Source organism: Schistocerca piceifrons, chromosome 2 (assembly GCF_021461385.2).
Source record: "Schistocerca piceifrons isolate TAMUIC-IGC-003096 chromosome 2, iqSchPice1.1, whole genome shotgun sequence".
NCBI lineage: Eukaryota > Metazoa > Arthropoda > Insecta > Orthoptera > Acrididae > Schistocerca > Schistocerca piceifrons.
In genome coordinates, this window is record NC_060139.1 from 1,076,144,080 (window position 1) to 1,076,170,952 (window position 26,873).

Genomic DNA, 26,873 nt, shown 5'->3' on the forward strand with positions numbered 1-26,873 from the left:
GACATACCAGACAGGATGAGAAGGAAAGACTGGTTGTTTGGAACTGAACCAGATGAGATTTGAAAACCTGAGAGCTTTGAGGTGGAAGATAGTGTCTTATGCAAGAAAGAGCTTACTGCTGAAACCTCATGCATGAGTTAATAAGAGTAAAAAGCTGAGTGCATTGTATATAACAGAGGGGATGCTGTAGTAGATTAAAGTCAGGTGGGTGGCAAGAATTGAGGACATAATGTTAGTTCCCACCGCAGTCTGCTGACAAACTGGTGTCTGGGGGAAGAATCCAAATGGCAAATGTGGTGAAACGTGTACTGACATCACAACAGATGTTGTAGAGCATGCTATGCATCACAGTATTGTGTGGGGCTGATATACAACCTCTGCCTATGCCCTTTCATCATAACTGACAAATTGATGCTGGTCATGCCGTTTGTAAAAGGCCAGTATGTACACAACAACTGGTATATGATGATTTGTTTCACAGGTAGCTATCCATTTGATAGTAAATGTTTTGCCAGTTACAAGGCTAGTATAGTTGGTGGCTGGAGGGTGCATAGGGCAAGTCTTGAAGCAAGGACAGTCCCAGTCATAGGAGCTATAGGGTAGAGAAATGGATGCAGAATGAGCATAGTGTCTGACAAGGATATTACAGAGACTTGGAGGGTGACAAGAAGCTGTTCTAGGTGCAGGAGGCAAAATCTGACAGAATGGATCTCATTTCAGGGCATGATTTTAGGAAGTCATGGCCTTGTCAAAGTGGCTGATTAATAAATCCAAGATGAGGATAATACTGAGTGACAAGTGGTGTGCTACAAAGCTGTTTTTTGAGGGATCAGCAGCACCAGGATTGGATGTGATGGCCTGGGAAATCTGCTTTTTAACTAGACTTGTGGGGTAATTAAATCCAGTGAAGGCTGAGGTGGTGGTGGTGGTGGTGGTGGTGGTGGTGGTTTACAAAGTGTCTGCATCTGATAAATATATTTGCCTTGAATGCCAAGGCTGTATGGAAGGAAACATTTGACATGGAATGGATGGCAACTGACAAAACGAAAGTATTGTTGTTAGTAGTTCAGTGTGGATAGACGTCTGTATCTGGTCATTGGTGATGATCAGATCAACATCAAGGAGAGTGGTACAGGATTTGGAATAGGAACATGTGAAATTTAATTGGGAGACGGTACTTCGAGGTTCCAGGAATTTTAACAGGTCAGCCTCATTATGAGCCCATATGGCAAATATGTCATAAATGTATATAAAGAAAACCAGGGGTTGGAGGCTTACCGATTGCAGGAAGGCACCATCCAATCTATCCATGAAAGGTTAGCATAAGTAGGAGACATCCTGGTTCCTATGGCCATACCCTTAATCTGATTGTATGTTTTCTCCTCGGACATGAAGTAGTTGCTGGTAAGTGTAAAGTTGATTAAGGTGAGAAGGAAGCATGTCATAGGTTTGGAATCGGGTGGGCTCTGACGAAGGAAATGTTCAGGAGCAGACCGACCATGCACATGGGGATGTTTGTATAGAGAAAGATGGCATTAGTGGTGACAAGTAAGGTGTGTGTGTGGGGTGGAATGGGCACAGATGTCAGATGATCTAGGATTTGTTGATGTCGTTAATGTAGGATGAAAGCCTTTGTACTATGGGTTGCAGCTACTGATTGACTAATTCAGAAATATGTTCAGTGGGTGCTTTGAAGCAAGAAGGTATAGGATAGCCAGGATGATTGGCTTTGTGGATCTAAGGAAGGAGGTAAAATGTGGGTGTGCATGGTTTGGTTGGGCTAAGAAAATATATGGATTGACATATTGGTCCCTGTGAGGAGCCTGAGATTTTAACAAGGAACTGCAGGTTATTTTGAATCACAGGGACAGGTTCTTAGATGGCAGATACTGTATGTAGAGTTGCCAGACATGTGGCATAGACCTTCAGTAACATACTCCTGTCAGTCAAGTACCATAGTGGTAGATCCTTTGTTGTGAGGATAATGATGGAGTTATCAGCTTTTAGAGGACACACAACATGGAGTTCTGCAGAGAACAGGTTAAGGTCATGTTGTACGGACCTCAGGAAGTGCTGTGGAGCAATGCTGGATGTGAGGAATTCTTGTAAGGCTGATGAGGAATGATTTTGAGATAGTGGTTGTGGATCGATTTGGGACTGTTGTCTCAACTGTTCAAGGCAGTGTTCAATGATAGATTTGCTATTGGAAATGTTTTAGGACTGGGTTTCAAAGTGATATTTCCAATTGACATGACGTGTGAGGGAAAGCAGGTTCTTCACCATAGCAACATGATTAAATGCAAGTTTAGGGCTGAAAGTTAGGCACTTTCCTAATAAATGTAATTCAGGAGGGGAGGGTGCATTAGATGAGAGACTCAGAATACTGTACTGTTGCGACTGGTTGTCACAATTGGGTTATTGTAGGCCTAAGAGGCAATGGTGAAGTGTGTGAGATGTTAAGGAGGTTAGCCAAGCTCAGTTTGTAGGAGAGGAGTAGTGGTTGATGGTGTCACAGTTTATCGAGCTGCAGAGGGACAGGAGGGGGAACACAACTGTTGTGGTTTTGGAGGAGGAGGGATAGCAATTGGAGTTGAACAGTGGCATGTTATTGCAGTTTGAAGTTGGCTTGGCAGATAACACCATGGAAGGAAACATGAATGGCAGATAACTGCAGGATTTTGTAGAAGGAAAGAAATCTGGTGGAGTGGAAATTGGCAGATGAGGCACACAGTTCACAGATAAACCAGGTAAGTGCAAGAGGTTGCTTTATTTGAAGAGGCTGGTGTACAGAATGATTACATCCAGAATCAGGGACTTTCAATGTTAGGCCTTAGGACCTTAGTTTCGATAGTGCATTTTGAAAAGAAGCGATGTAATATACACTCCTGGAAATTGAAATAAGAACACCATGAATTCATTGTCCCAGGAAGGGGAAACTTTATTGACACATTCCTGGGGTCAGATACATCACATGATCACACTGACAGAACCACAGGCACATAGACACAGGCAACAGAGCATGCACAATGTTGGCACTAGTACAGTGTATATCCACCTTTCGCAGCAATGCAGGCTGCTATTCTCCCATGGAGACGATCGTAGAGATACTGGATGTAGTCCTGTGGAACGGCTTGCCATGCCATTTCCACCTGGTGCTTCAGTTGGACCAGCGTTCGTGCTGGACGTGCAGACCGCGTGAGACGACGCTTCATCCAGTCCAAAACATCCTCAATGGGGGACAGATCCGGAGATCTTGCTGGCCAGGGTAGTTGACTTACACCTTCTAGAGCACGTTGGGTGGCACGGGATACATGCGGACGTGCATTGTCCTGTTGGAACAGCAAATTCCCTTGCCAGTCTAGGAATGGTAGAACGATGGGTTCGATGACGGTTTGGATGTACCGTGCACTATTCAGTGTCCCCTCGATGATCACCACTGGTGTACGGCCAGTGTAGGAGATTGCTCCCCACACCATGATGCCGGGTGTTGGCCCTGTGTGCCTCGGTCGTATGCAGTCCTGATTGTGGCACTCACCTGCACGGCGCCAAACACGCATACGACCATCATTGGCACCAAGGCAGAAGCGACTCTCATCGCTAAAGACGACACATCTCCATTCGTCCCTCCATTCACGCCTGTCGCGACACCACTGGAGGCGGGCTGCACAATGTTGGGGCATGAGCGGAAGACGGCCTAACGGTGTGCAGGACCTTAGCCCAGCTTCATGGAGATGGTTGCGAATGGTCCTCGCCGATACCCCAGGAGCAACAGTGTCCCTAATTTGCTGGGAAGTGGTGGTGCGGTCCCCTACGGCACTGCGTAGGATCCTACGGTCTTGGCGTGCATCCGTGCGTCGCTGCGGCCCGGTCCCAGGTCAACAGGCATGTGCACCTTCCGCCGACCACTGGCGACAACATCGATGTACTGTGGAGACCTCACGCCCCACGTGTTGAGCAATTCGGCGGTACGTCCACCCGGCCTCCCGCATGCCCACTATATGCCCTCACTGAAAGTCCGTCAACTGCACATACAGTTCACGTCCACGATGTCACGGCATGCTACCAGTGTTAAAGACTGCGATGGAGCTCCGTATGCCACGGCAAACTTGGTGACACTGACGGTGGCAGTGCACAAACGCTGCGCAGCTAGCGCCATTCGACGGCCAACGCCATGGTTCCTGGTGTGTCCACTGTGCCGTGCGTGTGATCATTGCTTGTACAGCCCTCTCCCAGTGTCTGGAGCAAGTATGGTGGGTCTGACACACCAGTGTCAATGTGTTCTTTTTTCCATTTCCAGGAGTGTATGAGGGGATTCACAATGGCAAGGTAGGATATAGGGAGTGTTATAAATAATGAGATTGGCAAGGAAAGAGAAGCAGAGGGTGGAAAAAGATTGAAAAATGGAAGAACAAGGAAAAAATTTCTAAAAATTGGAAAAATTCGTACAAAACTTGCAAGAACAGATAATTGTTAACAAGAGGTAATGAGTGGATGAGAATTTCTCACAAGAAAAGTGGTATATGATGCAAAAAAGAATGTCTCCTTTCTACGCCAACCCCTTCATTTATTGTTTGGAGGGGGATTTCCTGGAATCCATAAGTCTTCAGACCCTGGTTTAGTTTACATACATTGATGACATGTTTGCTACTGGAATTGTGGTGAGACTGAACTGCTAAACTTCCTAGAATCTCTAAATGCTGTCTCCCAATTAAATTTCAAATGGTCCTATTCTCAGTACCATGCTATTCTACTTGATATTCATTTCATGCTCAACAAAGTCCAGCTACACACTTCTATCCACATTAATGTACTAACAAATGACAGACATTACACTTTGACAGTTGCTATCCTTCCCATGTCAAATGTTCCTTTTCATACAGCCTTGGAATTAAAGACAAATATATTTGTTCAGATGCAGACTCTTTACAGCAGTACTCCACCATGCTCACATCTCAGCCTTGACTGGACATAAGTATTCCACCAGCCTGGTTCAAATGAAGATTTCCAAGGCCATCACATCCAATTCTGGTACTATTGATCCTTCCGAAAAATAGCTGAAGGTCACATAACTTGTCACATAGTATTATCCTGGCCTTGAATGTATTTATCAGCTACTCTGACAAGACCATGACTTCCTAAAATCACACCCCGAAATGAGATCCATTCTATCTGAGATTTGTCCCACTGCATCTAGAATAGTTTCTGGTTGCCCTCCCAAGCTCTGAAATATCCTTGTGGGATGCCATGGTCATTCTGGACTCATCTCCTTGCCCTATGGCTCCTACCTCTGTGGCCATCCACGCTGCAAGACTTTCACTATGCATCCTCCTACCACTACCCATACTAGCCCTGTAACTGGCAAAACATATAATACCAAAGGGAAACACCTATGAAACAATGTCATATATTGGTTGCTGTGTAAACACTGTTTGGTTTCCTACATTGTCAAGAATATCATCAAGTGGCAGTTAAGATGAATGGGTATAGACAGAGGGTGTATACTCGCAACACACAATATCCTGCCACAGAGTATGCTCTGCAACATGACATTCATGATCATGGTGGCTGCTTCACTACGCATGCTATTTGGATTCACTAGTTTCTCAGAACTCAACAGCTCTCAGGTTTTCAGATCTTGTCCAGTGCAGTCCCTAACAATCAGTATTTGCCTCTCATCCCATCCACTAATTCTCCCCTGACCCTGGCTTCTTACTGAGTTTTCTTAACTCTACTCCTTTTCCTAAACCTCTCCAGTTCCTTTCCCTTCTCCTTTCCCCTTTAACCCATCTGCTAGGAGGAGACTTTGGAACCAAAACCTTGCACGAGTAGAAGCTTTCTTTATATGTGTGTTCTCATGCTGCTGCTTGGCGAATAGATTATCTATCTATCTGATTACATTATCTCGTGGAAAAACTGCTTATTTTCCTGGTTATAGTTTGTTGTCAGCAGAGTCAAATGAAGTTTTCGGAATATGGTACATACGGTTGGTTAATGTCTGCAGTAACATTTCTGCTCAGATTATCATTATCAACATTACTATTATTCACCTAACTAGGGTCTGCAGGGTAGTTAAATGGCTGGTATTGCCACTGTGGAGCACAATTCTTGTTTGCATATGCAAGATGAAATCTGTTATTAAGCTGCTTCCTTTCCTGTGATTGATGTGGTTTTGGTTATCTTAAGATTGTTATTGCGGGTCCCACATTACCATTCTGCTGATTGTTTTTATAATTTTCCATATTCTTCCTGTTTCTGTTTATTATTGTTGTTGTTGTTGTTGTTGTCGTTTATGTTGTTGATATTAATACTACTACTACTATAATAATAATTATAATTATTATTATTATTATTATTATTATTATTATTATTATTATTATTATTATTATTTATAATAATAATAATTATAATTATAATAATTATAATTATAATAATTATAATTATAATATTAATAATGATTATAATTATAATATTAATAATGATTATTATTATTATTATTATCTTTCCTTTCTCAGACCTTAGGTCTGGTTCGGAATGAAAGTGACGCGGACCTTGATCAAGCGTCACTTCCTTTTAACTGTACGGTATATGTTACATTGCGTTTAGGAACTTTCGGGTAATTGAACATGTATCAAAAATTACGGATTTCTGAAGTTGTATTTATAAGTTTGGATGTAGCTGTATTGCATTGATGTACTGGTGGATATTGCGTGGTATGACTCCTGTAGTTGAAAGTATAATTGGTATAATGTCAACTTTATCCTGATGCCACCTGTCCTTGACTTCCTCAGCCAGTTGGATGTATTTTTCAATTTTTTCGCCTGTTTTCTTCTGTATATTTGCTGTATTGGGTATGGATATTTCAATTAGTTGTGTTAATTTCTTCTTTTTATTGGTGAGTATGATGTCAGGTTTGTTATGTGGCGTTGTTTTATCTGTTATAGTGGTTCTGTTCCAGTATAATTTGTATTCATCATTCTCCAGTACATTTTGTGGTGTATACTTGTATGTAGGAACGTGTTGTTTTAAAAGTTTATTTTGTAAGGCAAGCTGTTGATGTATTATTTTTGCGACGTTGTCATGTCTTCTGGGGTATTCTGTATTTGCTAGTATTGTACATCCACTTGTGATGTGATCTACTGTTTCTATTTGTTGTTTGCAAAGTCTGCATTTATCTGTTGTGGTATTGGGATCTTTAATAATATGCTTGCTGTAATATCTGGTGTTTATTGTTTGATCCTGTATTGCAATCATGAATCCTTCTGTCTCACTGTATATATTGCCTCTTCTTAGCCATGTGTTGGATGCGTCTTGATCGATGTGTGGCTGTGTTAGATGATACGGGTGCTTGCCATGTAGTGTTTTCTTTTTCCAATTTACTTTCTTTGTATCTGTTGATGTTATGTGATATAAGGGTTGTAGAGGTGGTTATGAAATTGTAGTGGTGTAGCCGATGTATTTATGTGGGTGATTGCTTTGTGTATTTTGCTAGTTTCTGCTCGTTCTAGAAAGAATTTTCTTAAATTGTCTACCTATCCTTAATGTAGGTTTTTTTATGTCGATAAATCCCCTTCCTCCTTCCTTTCTGCTTAATGTGAATCTTTCTGTTGCTGATTGTATGTGATGTATTCTATATTTGTGGCATTGTGATCGTGTAAGTGTATTGAGTGCTTCTAGGTCTGTGTTACTCCATTTCACTACTCCAAATGAGTAGGTCAATATTGGTATAGCATAGGTATTTATAGCTTTTGTCTTGTTTCTTGCTGTCAATTCTGTTTTCAGTATTTTTGTTAGTCTTTGTCTATATTTTTCTTTTAGCTCTTCCTTAATATTTCTATCATCTATTCCTATTTTTGTCTGTATTCTAGATATTTATAGGCATCTGTTTTTACCCATCGCTTCTATGCAGTCGCTGTGGTTATCCAATATGTAATCTTCTTGTTTAGTGTGTTTTCCCTTGACTATACTATTTTTCTTACATTTGTCTGTTCCAAAAGCCATATTTATATCATTGCTAAATACTTCTGTTATCTTTAGTAATTGGTTGAGTTGTTGATTTGTTGCTGCCAGTAGTTTTAGATCATCCATGTATAGCAAATGTGTGATTTTGTGTGGGTATGTTCCATTAATATTGTAACCATAATTTGTATTATTTAGCATGTTGGATAGTGGGTTCAGAGCAAGGCAGAACCAGAAAGGACTTAATGAATCTCCTTGGTATATTCCACACTTAATCTGTATTGGCTGTGATGTGATATTATTTGAATTTGTTTGGATATTAAGTGTGGTTTTCCAGTTTTTCATTACTATGTTTAGGAACTGTATCAATTTAGGATCTACTTTATATATTTCCAATATTTGTAGTAACCATGAGTGGGGTACACTATCAAAAGCTTTTTGGTAATCAATGTATGCGTAGTGTAGCGACCTTTGTTTAGTTTTAGCTTGATATGTCACCTCTGCATCTATTATCAGTTGCTCTTTACATCCTCGTGCTCCTTTGCAACAGCCTTTTTGTTCTTCATTTATAATTTTGTTCTGTGTTGTATGTGTCACTAGTTTCTGTTTAATGACTGAAGTTAATTATTATTATTATTATCATTATTTCTACTATGGGGTGTCCTAAAAAGAATGACCCAATTTTAAATAGAATTATTTATGAGGAAGAAGTGCTTAACACCAACAAATTGCATACTAAATTACTCAGAAAAGACAGAAGTTTATAAAAATTACATCATAAATGTTCAATATGTCCTCCATTGGCTGCCCGGACAACATCTAGCCGGCAGCTGAATTAATCCCAAACTGATTGTAAGGTGTCTTCTGTCACTGAAGCTACAGCAGTAATCTTGTCACAAATAATATTTCTTGTGCATTCAGCCACAAATGTGGCTGAGCTCTTTGGAATGCATTTTTTCCATTCACATGATACTAGACACAACAAAAATTTTATTCTTCCCACCCACTGCCTCTGATTGTTTGCCCAGGGATCTTAATATATGGGAATGAAAATTTGTAATAAATTAAAAGGGAACAAGTTGATGCAGATGAATTTAGATTCACTTAAAAGAAAGCTGTATGAGGTACTGACACTGAGGTGTTATTAGTCACTGGATGAATTCATGTGGGACAAACTGGAAATTTGAGCTGGATACGATGTGTTACACGTCCCAAAAAATATCCTTATGGTGCTATTCTTTTTAATGTAAAAATCATTGTAACAGTTTTATAAACTATTGACATGTTTTCTTTACGCAAACCAAAAAGATTGCAAATGTAAGTCATGAGATGAATAAAATACATCTGCATAATTTACATACAGCCTATCTGTATAGTTTCTTTTTGCTTGGATTGACATCTTTAACTACCATAGAGAAATTTTCATCACAGTAATGACCTGCCAGATGGGGCAATATAGCGACATCTCTTCTTCCAGCGTTAAAGGCCAGAAAAAAAAGAAAAAATCTCACAGTTGACCAGCGAAACATTAGTTGAAAATGTGAATGTTTGATATATAGTTGTGTACATGTAATTTATATTATGTATTGTATGATTTTTTTATACAGTAATAACACTAGTTTTTCACCTCAGCAGTGATACCACTTGTCATTTGTTCATCATACCCATGGCTTTCTGTTCGCTTCAGTTGACTGACAGTATACAAAATTTGCCTTTTTTTATAGAATTTCATCTGGATGAATTGGCCATCTCCAATACATTTTTGATTATTCCAAGTCATTCAGCATCTATCCTTCACTTATTACTCCCGCACTTTTGCCAGGGAAGAGGGTGGTCTTGAAGACAACCACCAAAAACAGGCCCTCTTGGAAAACATTTTGTCATTTGTTTCCAGAGTGTTACTGTTGTCTGAGAGCACCTGTGAAGGAAAACATTTTGTGTCTGGCATGTTCAAATCTGTTCCACGCTCTCATCAGAATCATGAAGAGAAAATATGTCACTAGTATTACTTTTCTCATTCCCTGTTGCCTCTGTAAGTACAGAAATTTCACTGGAAGGTTTTGAAACTTCAAAGGAGGATTGCATTTCATTCTGTTTCCCTTTCTCTCCAGATTATTTTTCCCTTGTATGCTTGGCATTGTTGACATCCTGAATGTTCACATGTCTGATGCTTTATCCCAGGGGGACATTTAATATTCTGCAACAGTTGGGCATACAACATTTTGTTACATCCTCCCTCCTATAATTTAATTCTCACAATATCATCTCACCCACATGATCAGTCATTACACACAAGTATTTTCAAAGACTGCTTGTGGAAGACACTCAAAAACCTTGCTCCTGTGCTAGGAAAACATTCTGTTCTCTCAGAATCATGACCTCAAATTTTTCTTTATTACTGGATCCAAGTTAGTCATCAGCTTTCTGAAAAGACATGGGAATTCATCCCTAGGCACTGTGAAGCATCTTCTCTGTTTTATCAATCTTATCTGCAATGTGATTCTAGAGTCTGAAAAACTGATACATTGAGCACTTACAATTGAGGTGTTAAATTTGGCAGGAGTGTGATCAAATTGGTTGTTTTCATCACAGAGACTTAAGACATAGTTTTATATGGAACTTAGAGAATCACCAAATATAGCTTTTAGGCCTTCTTGCTTCTTTAAAATTCGAAGGATAAGTGATGAAAGCTGTCTTCAAAGGCCACCCTTATCATTTGGTAATATCTTAAATTTTCTGGTCCACCTTCTACCCATGTGGACCATAACTGATTGGCTTTATAAGTAACATAAGCAGCAGCCAATTCACCAACAGCATTTCCACATACCTCAATAGAAGTACATGATTTTGATGTATTTTCTGTTTGTTCAGGATACTTTGTTGTGCTATAAGTGATTGCCCTTATGGTGCCAGGACCATCAATCAAATTTGTTGTGTTAAAATTCTGTATGTTCTCTGGTGGGATACCTCATAGCTCGTTTTCCAAATTAGGAAAAAAAAATTCTTAGTTTGTCAAACCCTTGCATAGATAATATTTTTTCAAGGTCTGTTGAGACCAAAAGGCCTTGTGACATCTCATGAAAGACATAGACCACACCTTTACAGGAAAAATTTCATATTTGAACACAGGCACTGTTCTCGATTTGTCAAGGTATGCATTAAATGCACAGCACAGATTCAAAGATCTCATTGGAAAACCAAACGACAACTTTGCAGCTCCACGGCTACAAACAGATTTTGTACCTCCTCTGTGAATACAGGTAGTTGACTAGGAATCACTATGGATCTTCTAGTCAAGCACCGTGCCACTTTCATCTTCAGCTGCAAAGTTTTCCCATGAATTTTGCAGATAATTCCCTCGGAGGCAGCTCATTTGCGAAAATCAACTGTACTTCTTTATTTAGAGTATCCCATCTAGCTTAAGTGTGTTTGTCTTAGCGATTTTTCTTCCCTTTATTGACACTGCAGAAAACAGGAACAATGACAATTTTCAAACATTTACTTCATGAAAGTATCAGTGTGCTGCAAAGTAGCCCAGTGGAGTTTTAATATTATGCTTATGTCCTCATGTTTAGTGCACATACTACACCACAAGGAGACTGTTCACGTTTCCTCAGTTTTTTACCAATAGCATGAACACATGTCTCAGCAATTATGATATCCAAAACAATGTTGCACAGAAAAATAAAGCAACAGTCTTTGGATGGTATGGGATGCTGGAAAGAAGTTGTAGCTTCTCTGACCTTAGGAATAAGGTGTGATATTTGAAATAAAGATCAAAGTTGCACTACACAAATTAATAACTACAGACACAAAGTAACCCCCTTCACAGTACTTCTCTGATTAACTTTTATCATATTTAAAGTCTTCTTGCATCAATAGAAACACCATATTAAAACATTTTCCATAATACAAAAAATAAAAAAATAAAAAATTGAAAAAATGATAATATTTCGTTACAACAATATTGTGCAGTTCAAATTGTTAACAATGTCGGGGGGGGGGGGGGGGGGGGGGGGGGATTGTGCTAAATTTTTAGCTATAGCTATTAAAATGTAAGAGAAGTGTTCCAAATAGTAATATACCTTACTAATATATCAAATTTCCTACAACTTTAAACAGATAACTTTACATTCTTATTTACTATATGTCATAATCTCCAACAAGTTTTGACAAAACTGCCCATAATATTTTGTTGTGAACAAAATTCTCGCATATGAGTAACTTGATTGGTGTTACACTGCAACTAAGATGCAAATGTTTTTATGACAGAAAGCACAAATTTAAACTAAATTTTTGTCTATATAGCATGATTGGTTTCTTACAGATTTAAATGCTGTGGTTACATACTGTCTTGGGCTACATAAGCTTCCCCTGTATCAACAAATGAATACTTACAGGTTTTAAGAACGTAAAAGTGTGAATACATGCATGTGGGCAGGTGTCTGTGGCTGACGTGCATGCAGGTGCAGGCAAAATGACAGATTCTCTACCATCCTCAGGCGTCCCTTCCCCACACCTTCTCACCACATACTTCCCTTACCATTTCTGTGATTTCATCCTCTGTAATGCATTAAATTTGTTTCTTATTTCCTAGCATGTGTTATTAAATAAGAAGGCAAGATTTAATAGGATGGTTGAACAGAGTAGATTCAAAGGTTACTTAAAATGCATTTAATTATTACAAGTCTAATTTACAATGTGTTTAATGTCCAGCATAAAATTTCTACATTCAGACAGAACAAACCATTGGTAACGGCACACACCAATGATGGAAACATCTCTCGCAAACATACGTTGGACCAAGCATCGACATTATGCACCTATAATTTTGCAGCTTCACTTTGAAGATGAGAAAACTCTCATTATGGAAAGTTTGATAAATTCTACTGAATTTTCTTCTCAAAAAGCTTGTGTCTCAGACAAGAATTACATGGTACAGCTATTAATTCCATTTGAAAATTGTCAGGACTCTTATCTGCAAAAGTAGCGAATGGTCTTGAAAAGAAGTCGAAAGATTGGGGTAAATTTAACATATCTCCAAATTGCTTGAGGAATTGCTCTTTTATTGTAATAATTAGAGAAATATACCCCATGTAATTGCTTTCATGGACAGAAGACTATGTATGGAAATATGCTGCATTCTCTGATGGACAATTCCTTTCCCACAGAGCAACCTTTCTCATGAAAACTCAAACTTTTTCAGTCATTTCAGAAAGTACGTGATTTCCACATTGCAAGCTGGTGTTCAAAGCAATAGTACATTCTGCAATATTCACTAAAAATGCCGTTTCTACAACTCCCTCTGGATCTTCCGTTTGGGGTCAGGCTTTCTTTTGTCCTTTAAAAACTGATTTATTGCCATAGTTAATTTAGAAATTCTTTCCAGTACATTGCTGCAACTAAGCTGCAAACTTCTCTCTTGTATCGAAAATCTCAATAATCTTCCACAAATTTCTAGTTTAAATGGGACAATTGTCAATGCATTAAACTGTGGGATCTTAAATAACCAACTGTCCGAGTAACTACTTGCATGATGTCCTCCAATTTTGCTGCCTTAACATGAGATACCTCTAAGTGCAAAATACTATGAATGCTGTACAATTAACAAACAATATTGTGCATTTTTTGTTGTTGAATTCATGCTGCTTGATAATTAATATATTTGAATATTAAAAAAGCCCACACAAGCCAGTTTGGATCAAAACAGAAGTTGTCTCATAATATGAGACACTCTGGAAAAAAATATTGACCAATAGAAAAACAGGTATACCCCAGAACAATGAATTCTCGTCCTTATTGCCTTTCTAACTTTTTGTACATTTATTGTGCAAAAAAGGTGCAGACAAGGCATACAAAAGTTGTTTTTGAAGTTTCCATTCTTTGAGACTCTAAGGGTAGTAATGCATACACTTGTGCCTGTTTCTCTGTTTGTCTCCAGAGCAACATCCAATGCGGAATATGCATTCCTTGTCTTCTTTTTGAAATGTACATCTGGAGCACTGACCTAGTTCAAATTTGTTAAGGCTTTGTGGCCCACCCTGAAGAACAGACTTCAAATAACTGGAAGATTATATATCCTTTGTTGTTGTCCTTTTCTTTTTCAAGAAGATAATGTTTGCTTCTCTTCTTCATTCTGTTACACATTTATTCTCTTGGCATTTTTTCAAATGATTTCTGCATGCTGCTGATGTTGGCTGCTTACAGAATCTGAATGTGCTGATTTTACTAGAGCTGGTGGCTGTTGATGTGGCTTTGTGATTTTGGGAACTGACTGGATAACATTTAGACTTCGAGAATGATTCAGCAAAGAAATCAATTGTCCTTTCCTTTCAGACTTTATTAAAATAAATCTAGGTTTCAGCTAGTGCCTACCATTATCAGTGCAAAACTACAAGAGGTACATAGTCAGGTGATAGTATAAAAAGTTACAACTTGTTGCATAACCTATACTGTCTTTACATTAGATTACATACCACTATTTCATATATCCAATACACATCCCACTATTTCAGTCCCCATTTGGGCTTCTGTTACAGTTAGTACAAGACTACTGTTTTAAGGAGGTCGGCTTTGCAGAAAACACCTTGGTTGGCTGTATGGCCTCCTGTGTATGAGCTACACAATAAATAACATTCGCAGAAAGGCATTGATCATTTCTATTAAAAAAACTTTAAATTTGCTTAGTAAGAATACAAAATAAAATAAAAGTAAAGTTATTGTCATTTCTGTCTAAGTTACTGCCACATTTAATTGTAAACATACAAGCTGTACAAAATGCCAGATTCACTCCTTGTGAGCAAATTGTTTTGTTATTCCTTAAAACACATAGGTAACATCAGTTTGGTAAAATATTTAAAAAAGTTTACAAAATACTAGGAGGCACATGCTGTATGCTGAAACTATTTGAAACAGTTTGGTTTAAATATTTTATCTTTTGTACCATTTCTTTATTTAATCATCACAATGAGGTATGTGGTTCCCTTTATTTCTGGAGGGTTCATAGATGGTGACAAATGTCAGCAAGATGGGTAGTTGATGACACTTGCCTTTCTGGCATACAGCCAACTGACGCATTCTCAACAAATCCTACCCTCATTATACAGTAGTCTTTTCAGGAACTGTGACAGAAGCTTGAGCAAGGGGGAATGATGTACTAGGATGTGTACTGAAACTATGAAGTAATGGTATGTAATATAGTACATTAGTGATGTAGGTTATGCCAAAAGTTGCAAATTCTTATATTATTGCCTGACTATATACTAATTGCATCTTTTAGCATTGATAATGGCTAGGCACTAGCTAAAATCTAGATTTGCTTTAGTAAAGGAAAGGACAACTGGTTGCTGTGCTCCATCATTTTGAAAGCCATATCACAGTCAATGAGTTCATTCCATATTCTAATGAGAAGCTAACTTCATAAACATTTAGATTCATATTTACTCTATTGTTAGTGTGTTGTATGTCAAACTCCTGGTGTGTTCCAGGTATCATTGTCTCCAATTATTTGCCTGTTACATGGGAAGATTTCTGTTTTCCAGATGCTGTTTATAGCACTTTCCATTGTTACTGCCTTCAAGCAGCTTGTAATTCAGAATGAGGTTTCAACTTGACCTGGGTATTTGAGTACCAGGTTTATATTTCTTGGGAATAAAGAAATTTAGACAGTCCCATTTATTTCACATAATAGGCTGCATTTTATATGTGGAACGGGGTAAAAAAACAGACGATGCGGACACCAGTTTTCACTTGATTTGTCTCTCACACATGTGAGATAAGCTGCCCACTGAGTATAATTACAATTAGATCACCACATCACTTCACAAAGTTGACAAACCTCTTAACAGAAATATATGGATGAAGCCAGATAGCAAGTCCTCATAAGTGATACTGTGATATATTAGGATATCCATGCTAACGTGTATTAAATGTAACATGCATTCCACTGTCTAATTAAAGTTATTTTCCTAGCAGATTTGTAATTTTATGACCAAGAATTATTAGCTGATCATTAAACATTAATTCTCTCTTATTCTATTAGAGTAATGATCTTTGTCTGCTGCATCTGCTTTCATATTCTGACTACTACTTCTGTATATAGTTTTATGCATACAGACAAAACTTTCCCTTTGGCAACTTAACTTGGAGCAGATTGATTTTTAAATAAATTGAGACACATTGTGAATTTAATTGAGCCTCAGTAAAACGGCAAAAGGATCACTGTTGATCCTGGCACTTACATTTGACATCAAAATTTAAAAAAAGAGACATTACATAGTTACCAGTTTCATTCGAGTCAAAGAAGTGAACCTTTCCTGTCGGCAACCTTTGCTGTCGGCAACCTTTGCTGTCGGCAACCTTTGCTGTCGGCAACCTTTGCTGTCGGCAACCTTTGCTGTCGGCAACCTTTGCTGTCGGCAACCTTTGCTGTCGGCAACCTTTGCTGTCGGCAACCTTTGCTGTCGGCAACCTTTGCTGTCGGCAACCTTTGCTGTCGGCAACCTTTGCTGTCGGCAACCTTTGCTGTCGGCAACCTTTGCTGTCGGCAACCTTTGCTGTCGGCAACCTTTGCTGTCGGCAACCTTTGCTGTCGGCAACCTTTGCTGTCGGCAACCTTTGCTGTCGGCAACCTTTGCTGTCGGCAACCTTTGCTGTCGGCAACACTTCCCCGTCGGCACAGAATATCTCTGCAGCTTAGTTCCAGCTCGTTCTCGTAGAATACCATGAAACAGAAAATACGTGTGTTATAGAACAATGAAAGATACCTTTCACACTGGCGCCAATATGATTATTATTGTGTTTATACTGGTTGCTGGTGAGGAGGAAAGTTAGTTATTAGTATTTTATTCATTATCTCATTCATGAGCAGCCATATCACAGTCGCTCAGGAAAGTTATAATTAAGCTTTACTTGCTTAATCAGAATCAGACGATGACTCTCCATGTCTGCAGCCTTGATGATTCAAAGCGATCTGCAATCCTGTGTAAATAAAATGTCTTGGTTTTCTTGCATTGTGTAGTCAGTCGGGAAACCTCAGAGCAAGTGGAAAGTTTGCTTTGGTAGAGTTTAATTATCCAATTAAATAATGGAGCTCTTGGATCTAATAACTGCAGGTTCATTTCCAATTCATCGGAAGTTCCCTTCTGATTACCAGCAAAATGACACATCCGTGCAAATTTTGATTAGAGAATGCATATATAATTAAATTCCTTACACACCTTTGATGTAAATGCTCAGTATATATTCTCTTGATTAGCATGCAATATATTTCAGCTCTCATTCTTCCAGTAATCTCGATAGCAAAATTACAATTATTCAATGTGGCTATTCAGCATGGAGAAGATCCTAGAAGTCCTCTCAACACACACCAGAGAGAATGTTACAAAGAGTAATGATGCGCTCGTGGAATAGAAATAGTACTGTACTACTTTGTGCATCGATTCTGAGAGTATATAGATGGTCAAGTAGGAAACATAATTCACTCATAAAATTGTGCAGGGATAATTAGTAGAATATAAAGAGATATTACAAGCTCATTGTCAAATTAAATACTTCCCTATAGCAGACAACGTCATAGTCTGACAAGTTGCAGTAACTGAGGCTTGATTAATAATTAAGGAGGGCAAGGAAATGTCATGGCAAGCATTCCAGGACTCTATACATCATTCCACTTGTTCTATGAAAGTATAGGAAGGCATCTATATGATTTCACATACACACAATCATTTACCAATAGCGGCAGTACTGAAACAGAAGTGTCTCCAAACACCACCTGCATATATGGCTCAGATACTGGGAGAACATTTTGCAAAAACTGCTGCCACTGCTAGCCAGGATCTGTTATTTTATCAGTACAGTGCATCTGTAGAGACAGGAAAATTAGTCCTGAGATCCAAAAGTTACGAGCCTTACAACTACACTATCTCCATGTGGCTGCTGGAATCAGTAATGTCTGAGACTTGGGCAACTGCACCCAGTCACAACCAAATCTGGTATAGTTTGCTTCAAGATTTTCCAACAGCATCAATGGAAATCCACATCGAATATTTTACTCTAATATGGCAGAGTGGCAACTTCCCCAATTCCCTGGAGAAGGCACTTTTGATACCTCTTTTGAAACGAGGAATGGATCACACCTGTCCCAGTAGTTATCAGAGTATTGCCTTAACGAGCTGTCTAGGAAAGACACTAGAGTTAAAGTTTAAATGTCATATGGTCTGTTTTATAGAGAACAGGGTTCCCCTTAGCCTCTCTCACTGTGGCTTCCATAGATTTTGGTGAACCATGGACCAACTGACACTGTTAAAGGCAGCTATTCAATAGTCCTTCCTACGTAAACATCACTCTATTGACATACTCTTAAATATCAGTAAGGGCCCCCCCCAGGGGGTCCACAACTCTTTTGTGGATACATGTGTAGCAAGCACGGGACACCGAGCTAATATGGCCTTCCTTCCTTTCCGGGCTGCATACCTTCCCTTTCCGCATCCTTCCCCATCCCCCATGTTCACCCTCACTCCCCCTCACCTCTGGGTCTTTCCTTCCCTTCCTCCCCATCTGGGAGGATGGTTTGTGCCTACGTCCGGAGACGGACGCTCGTAAATGTACCGCATTCTCTGCCTTCCTTGCTTCTATGTCTTCATCCTTCCTTTGTCCTTCTCTTTTCCTTACCTCTTCTCTTTACCCTTTTCTCTGCTGCGGCATTTGAGACTTCTCTCCTTTTCTTTCCCTTTCTCTTTCATCCTCCCTGTGCTTGTCTGAAGGCCGAACCACGCATTTTTGTGCGTAGCCGGTGATGGGTTAACGCGTAATTCCCCACCCCGGGTAGACAGGTAGGACATGTACGTACCCCCTGGTAACGGCCAGGCCCAGGGAGGGGTGATTACCCGAGCTGATACCTTCCGAAAGTGCCGATTGGTCCCTCCATCCGTTTGTCGGGAGGTGTGCCCTGAGGTGTGAACAATCACCTAAGGCGGGAGTGCCCTCAGAGAAGACCCTACAAGGGAGCAGCGCGCCATTGGAGATGCCGGTAATCATGGTGAATCTTCTGCAATGGTTTCCTCACCTTCCACTATGTCTGCTCACAAGCGTAAGTTCACTGAGTCTCAGCCACAGTCAGTTCTTCCATCGTTGCCACAGTTCCTTGCTGTTTCTCGGTCTGACGAAGGTCACGACTTCTCCACGGTCAATCCTTAAATTATTCAGAAAGGTGTCGACGCAATTGCAGGTCCTGAAAAGTCTTGTTCCCAATTACGGAATGGCACCTTGTTGTTAGAAACAGTCAGTGCCCTCCAGGCACAAAAATTGCTGCGTACTTCAATGCTCCACAACTTCCCTGTCCGGGTTGAAGCGCACCGCACTTTAAATTCATCACATGGAGTCGTTTATACACGCTCCCTTAAAGGATTGTCTGACGAAGAAATTCAGCACTACCTGTGTGACCACGGTGTAACGGCTGTTCATAGAGTTATGAAAAGAGTTGACATGAACCTCATTCGAACCTGCACTGTCTTCTTGACATTTGACAACGTTCAACTGCCATCGAAAATCAAAGCAGGCTATTAGATAATTACCATTCGCCCTTACGTCCCAAACCCTACGCTTTGCTATCGGTGTCAGCAGTTCAATCACACCCGCCAGTCCTGTTCCAATCCGGCCAAATGTGTTACGTGTGGCAAGGATGCCCATAAGGGTGCTTCTCCACCTCCATCCCCTCGCTGCATCAACTGTATGGGTGACCACACTGCTTCCTCTCGAGATTGCCCCGTTTTTAAAGACGAAAAGCTCATCCAGGAAATCAGAGTGAAGGGAAAGGTGTTGACCTTTGCTGCTCGAAAATTATTCACCAGTCGAGAGCCCACCGTGCCTCAGACAGGAAAATACAGCACTGTCCTTCCTTTTCCTCGGCCAACAAATTAGGCGGCCACACAGACTTGCGACTTCACCTTTAGTACCACGGTTGTCAGATTGGCCAGCGCAAAGGTCGCCCGTTCAACCTCACCACTTTCGCCGGCCCACTCTATGGCCCACCCTTCATCGGGTTCTGCTAAATCTCGAGCCCAAAAGTCAGACACCAAGACTTCAAAAAAAGAGCTTACGCGAGAAGATTTTTTTATGTACCCCAACTTCACAACCATCGGTTCTTCCTTCTTCTAAACATCATAATTCCAAGAAGGCTACAAAGAAACCCAGTTCATCTCCTTCTCCGCCAAGGCGTGTCCTATCTACAGCACCCCCTGTCGGAAATTGCACTCTGTCGTCTTCTGTGTCGCCGAGGCGCACTGCTGGCAGCCGATTAACCGGCCCATCGCTGGTGGCAGGTGCTGCTCCTGAACAACCTATGGATCGGGATCTTCTGCCTTCGGCTGAATGCCATTCCATGCTGTCGGTCGCAAGCTCTGAGCAGTCGTTGAGATGACAGCAACTTTGGTCACATTCCTCCATTTTCTGTTCACCCTATGTTCATTATCCACTGGAATATCCACGGCATTCGAGCCAATCGAGTGAATTGTCGATCACCTTATGATCCTACTCGCCGGTCATCTTATGTCTTCAGGAAACAAAGATGCATCCCCATGACCGCTTTGTTCTCCCTCATTTTCAGTCCGTCCGATATGATCTCCCCTCTGTTGAAGGCACTCCAGCCCACGGAGGACTTGCGATTCTTCTCCATGATTCCATTATCAGTCAGTCCCCTTAAACACTTCCTTCCAAGCTGTCTCCGTCCGTCTTTCCCTTTCTGGATACACGTTCTCTCCTTGTACTGTATACATTCCATAGTCCACACCAATGGCACAAGCTGATCTCCTTCATCTTCTTGGTCAGCTTCCACCCCCCTATTTGCTGGTTGGGGACTTCAATGCCCACCACCCGCTTTGGGGATATCCACATCCTTGTCCACGTGGCTCACTATTGCTAGACGTCTTCCACCAAGTGGATCTAGTTTGTCTCAACACTGGGGTCCCTATAGTTTTCGCTGCCTCCAAGACAAAATTTCTCTCATTTGGACCTTGCGGTCGGTACTGTTCCGCTAGCTCGGCGCTTCGAATGGTTCGCCCTTGATGATACACACTAGAGTGACCACTGTCCATGTGTCCTTAGACTGCAGCCTCAACTGCCATATATGCGCCCGTGCCACTGGAAGTTTGCCCAAGCTGATTGGACACTTTTTTCATCTCTACCGACATTCGATGACAGTCACTTTCCCAGCGTCGACGATGAGGTCACACATATCACAGACGTTATTCTTACAGCTGCGGAACGTTCATTACCACGCAGCTCCGAATTGCCCCGGCGCTCCCCCCAGTTCCTTGGTGGAACGAAGCATGTCGTGTGACGCATTACGTGAGCGGAGACGTGCTGTTCGCGTTTTCTGCCACCATCCTACTTTGGCCAACTGTATCCGCTATAAGCAGTTCCGTGAGTGAAGCCGTCGTGTCATTCGCGATAGCAAGAAGGCAAGCTGGAAATTCTTTATTAGCTTATTTAACACCTCCTCGGAAGTTTGGAGTCGGCTTCGAAGATTCTAAGGCCCGCCTAGTTACTCCCCGGTCTCTGGGCTCACAGTCGCGCATGATACATTAGTGGACTCTGTCGCAATTTGTAACTCATTGAGTCAGCGCTTTGCTGAGATTTCGAGCTCTTCAAATTACCCGCCAGCGTTTCTCTCGAAGAAACGTGCAGCGGAAGTGCAACCTTTCGCTTTCTCCTCTCAAAATCGCGAAAGCTACAATACTGTTTTCTCCATGCAGGAACTCCAACATGGGCTCTCTTCTTCTCGCTCCTCCGCCCCAGGAGCCGATGGTATCCACGTCCAAATGTTGCTGCATTTATCAACCCATAGTCTGCGTTACCTCCTTCGCCTTTAAAATCGAATTTGGACCGACAGTACTTTTCCCAGACGATGGCGGGAAGCTATCGTCGTTCCTGTTCCGAAACCTGGAAAGGACAAACATCTCCCCTCTAGCTATCTCACCATTTCTCTCACGAGTAGTGTATGTAAGGTTTTGGAGCGTATGTTGAATTACCGATTAGCTTGGAGGCTGGAATCCCACAGTCTTTTAACACCTGCCATACGCGGATTCCGAAAGCATCGTTCTGCAGTTGACCATCTTGTTGCTCTCTCCACTTATATCATGAACAATTTTCTCCAGGAACGCCAAACAGTAGCAATATTTTTTGATCTGGAGAGAGCATACAATACCTGTTGGAGGACAGGCATCCTCTGTAAAATGTTCTCTTGGGGCTTTCGAGGTTGGCTGCCCTTTTTCTTCGCGAATTTATGGCAGAGTGCACATTCAGAGTGCGGGTGAACACTACTCTCTCTTGTACTTTCTCCCAAGAAAACGGAGTACCCCAGAGCTCTGTGCTAAGTGTTGTTCTATTTGCCATTGCCATAAATCCAATTATGGATTATCACCTTTCTGATGTCTTGGACTCCCTCTTTGTGGATGATTTTGTGATCTACTACAGCTCTCAACGGACCATACTTCTTGAACGTCGTCTTCAAGGATGTCTCGATCGCATCCATCCTTGGAGCACCGAAACCGGCTTCCGTTTTTCTCCCAGTAAGACCGTTTGTGTTAATTTTTGGCGACGTATGGAGTTTCTTCCACCCTCCTCACATCTAGGACCTGTCAACCTTCCGTTTTCAGATGTCGCTAAATTCTTGGGTCTTATGTTTGACAGAAAACTGTGCTGGTCCTCCCACGCTTCCTATCTTTCGCGCTCGCTGTCTGCGATCCCTCAACACCCTCCGTGTCCTGAATGGTACCTCCTGGGGAGCGAACCGAGTGGTCCTTCTCCGACTGTATCGCACCTTAGTGTGCTCGAAATTGGACTATGGAAGCATAGTCTACTCCTCTGCTCGGCCGTCTATTCTTCGTCATCTCGACTCTATCCACCACCGTGGATTACATTTAGTGTCTGGAGCTTTTTACACCAGCCCTGTGGAAAGCCTTTACGCTGAGACTGCTGAACCTACGCTGTTTAATCGGCGATCAGTCCTTCTGAGTCGTTATGCTAGCAATTTCTCTTCCATGCCTGCTAATCCAGGCCATGACATTTTTTTCGATGCCTCCTTTGATGTAGGGTATGAAGGCCGCCCCTCCTCCCTACTACCATAGGGAGTCCGCTTCCGTCAACTGCTCCATTCTCTTTCCTTCCGCTTTCCTAAAACCTTCTTGACAACTTGGGGTACAGCACCGCCTTGGCTCTGTCCCCAGATCTGCCTGCTCCGTGACCTTTGTCGATTTCCCAAGGATGGTACCCCTTCACTTGTTCATCATTGGGCATTTGTTGCTCTATGTGCACAAATGATGGAAGCCACATTTATTTGCACCGATGGCTCGAAAACATCGTTAGGTGTAGGGAGTGCCTATATTGTTGGTGACACCCCAAATCACTCTCGGCTTCCCGACCAGTGTTCGGTTTATACTGCAGAGCTTTACGCTATTCTCCAGGCTGTCCACTACATCCGCCGCCATCAGCGGATACAGTATGTTATCTGCTCAGATTCTCTCAGCTCTCTCCTCAGTCTCCAAGCTCTTTACCCTGTGCACCCCCTGGTCCACTGGATTCAGGACTGTCTGCGCTTGCTCCACCTGGGGGGCGTCTCGGTGGCGTTCCTGTGGCTCCCGGGACACGCTGGTATCTGTGGAAATGAGGCGGCTGATATTGCAGCCAAGGCTGCAGTCTCTCTTCTTCGGCCAGCTTTCAATCGATTCCCTTCGCTGATCTATGGAGCGTTTTATGTCGTCGAGTTGTTTTTTTATGGCACGCCCATTGGTCGACACTTCCCCATAATAAATTGCGGGACGTGAAAGCTCTTCCTTGTGCTTGGACCTCTTCCTCCCGAACGTGTCTTTGGGAGGAGGTAAATTTAACTAGACTCCGGATAGGGCACTGTCTTTTTAGCTATCAACATCTTTTAAGCGGTGATCGTCCCCCACTCTGTCCCCACTGCTCTCAGCTGTGGACGGTAAGACACCTTTTAATTGAGTGCCCCTATTTTAATCCGTTACGCTCCCATCTACAGCTGTCGCCTGATATATCATCGATATTAGCAGATGACACGCGCTCAGCCGATCGCGTTCTCGAGTTTTAGTGCCAGTGAAATGTCGTCAGTCATTTGGAGCTGTTTTTGGGGACAACCAACCCCTTCCTGTAGTTGATTTTTAAGCATTCCTTCTGCATTTAGTTTCTCCAATTTTATGACTTTCGTTCCCATTGCTGCTGGGTTCCATTTTAGGTTTTTTACTGTTTCCTAAGTCACGGACCGGGTGCTAATGACCATAGCAGTTTTGCGCCCTAAAACAAAAAAAAAAATTATATCAGTAAGGTGTAAGATACTGCTTGGAAACACTGTATTTTGCGCAACTGCATCAGTAGGGATTTTGTGTCTACCTCCCCATCTTTATGTGGTCTATCCTGTCTCAGCCATTTCCAAGGATCCAAGTCAGTAAATCGCTGCCAGATCATTATTATCAGAGTGGTGTCTCCCTGGACAGTGTTTAAAGTGTTAACCCTCTTTGACGTAGCCACAAACAGTATCACATCTACGATAATGTGTTCTGTACACTGCTCCTTAATTGTAGACAATTTTGATGTTTTCTGTTCCTCCTCAAATGTGGGAACACACACACATCTGTAGCAGTCTTATAGAGGGGTGGGCTGCAAAGATGGGCTTTCTATTTGATGCGAGTGAGTGTGAATGTGTGTGTGCGCTTCTTTTTTTTTCCATTTTTATTTTACCTGTCTTGCATATGAGGGACACCATCCTACATTTTAGAGACTCGTTGATTTTCCTGGACCTCATTTTCTACTCCTATTGTCACAGTTGCTGCACCTCAGAAGTCTACAAACCAGAACACTCTAGGTACTGAATATCATCAAGTGCCTTAGCCAAGTTCTTAGACAGTGGACAGGGCAGGTCTGTTCGAGATTTATCTGGCCTTATGCTTTTGTGGCTCGACTGTGTGTACCGTGTATTGATTGTTGAGGCCTCATCTTCGAAGATAGTTGGCACATTCCCCCATGAGGAGATTTGGCTGGCCATGGGTGCTTGTAGGACCAGACTGATTGCACATCTCTGTGCTGAGGTCAGGGAACCAGTACTCACCATCCAGTGGCAGCTCCTCATGGTGCAACAAGCACATTGTTCCTCACACCTCCAACTTCATCTGCATGCCATACTGTTGCTCATCCATCTCTGGCTGCATTTCTCCAACCGTCCATGAACCACAATTCTGTTAAGGATCTGTCTGGAGTGTATGCTTTGAGTCAGCTTGTGTAGAGCATTTATAACCCCAAATCCAGTGTTCTAACCATCTGCTACCCTGGATACGGCAGACACTCAATGTTATTTTAGATTCAGTGCTTCACAGCAGAGATTGTGGTATTGCTTCTGCTTTAATGTGGTATTTTCTGACATTTTTATGTGAGGACCAAGAGTGTATGTAAGTTCAGTTTTGTGGTCTCTGGAGCACATGAGCCTATCTTCCATTGCTAAATTTCTTTTATATTGGAATCTGAGTGATCTTCACTCTGTCCAAAATTTGAACACAGTAGATCAGTTAATCCAGCATTCCATCCTCAACTGAAACTACTGGGGAGTAGGATTCAATCTGCTCAGTACCAGGGCACATGAAGATTGTGGGAAACTAAATATCTGATAGTCCTCAGGCAGAGCTGTTGTAAGTGACTTATTCAATACTTCGAGCACAGCAGTATATTACCATCAGGTCAATCCTGTGACACTCCTACTGTGAGTGTATCTCAGACCAGTTTTATTTTGCCCAACTTGTAGATTTATAGATGCAATAATGTGTGCTGTGTACCATCTGTGTCACTGCAGATATCGCAACTCCTTCTCACATTCCTGTCAAAGTATTTGAGAGCCTCAGTACATAAGCTTTGGTTACCAGTTGGGTTGTCCATTGTGTGGCAACTACCAAGTGTTAGATCATCACTGTTTTTGTGTCAAGAAAGTGGTTGAATGTTACAATGCTGCAGCTTTGGTGTACACCTGTTTCCCTGTGCTTACAACTTGTCTTCCCACAAAGGAACATGGGCAACTTATCTGAACTCAAAGTGATGTTCTAAGGCATGTTGACAGGCATATTAAATTATGTACATCAAGTGTGTTGCCCTGATCACAGTTGGAGACACAAATCACTCTGGAGCTATCTCCCTCACTTTTCCGTGAGGGTGCTAAAAATGCAAAATAATGTTAACTGTCGGCTTGTGCTGTAGCACTTTTGCCTCTGTTCATCAATTGTAACACAGAGTTAAAAATTGTGACCATTTTGTTTCTTGCAGATGTCTTCATGGAAAAGTCCAACAAGAAGTTTATGTCCTTGACATCATCACTAATTACCACTGCCTTTGCAAGCTAATGCAGGCAATGGTGCAGCACAAGCATATTCAAAAAGTGGTGCATGCAGTCACAGAGAATGACAGGTTCACACAGGAATATGAGTAGTTAACTTCAGCTTAACAGTGCCAGATTGAAGTGATGATTTGAGATCTTAACTTCCCTAACTGGAATGGTGGAATACAGCAGCAACTGCAACAATTCAGTACTTACTGCAGCGTGGAGAAACAGTCCATGTAAGTATGGAGTTCTGAAGATTACCATGTAAGCTGTCGTGTGTTAATCACATTAAAATATTCATTTTTTTGTACATAATTTTCTACATGGTATATTTCATTGAAACTAGCTTCAACTGTGTCAAATTACCAAATGCAAAACTATATTTAACATTTTTTTCTTTGTGTCATTCTTCACCCTTATTTATTTATTTATTTTTTTATTTATGAATCTGGAACAGTAGCATTACTTACAGAAAAAATTGCATTAATTTGATTTTGCCTGTTTATTGAAACTAAAGGGAAACTCACCAGTTTGTGCCAAAAAT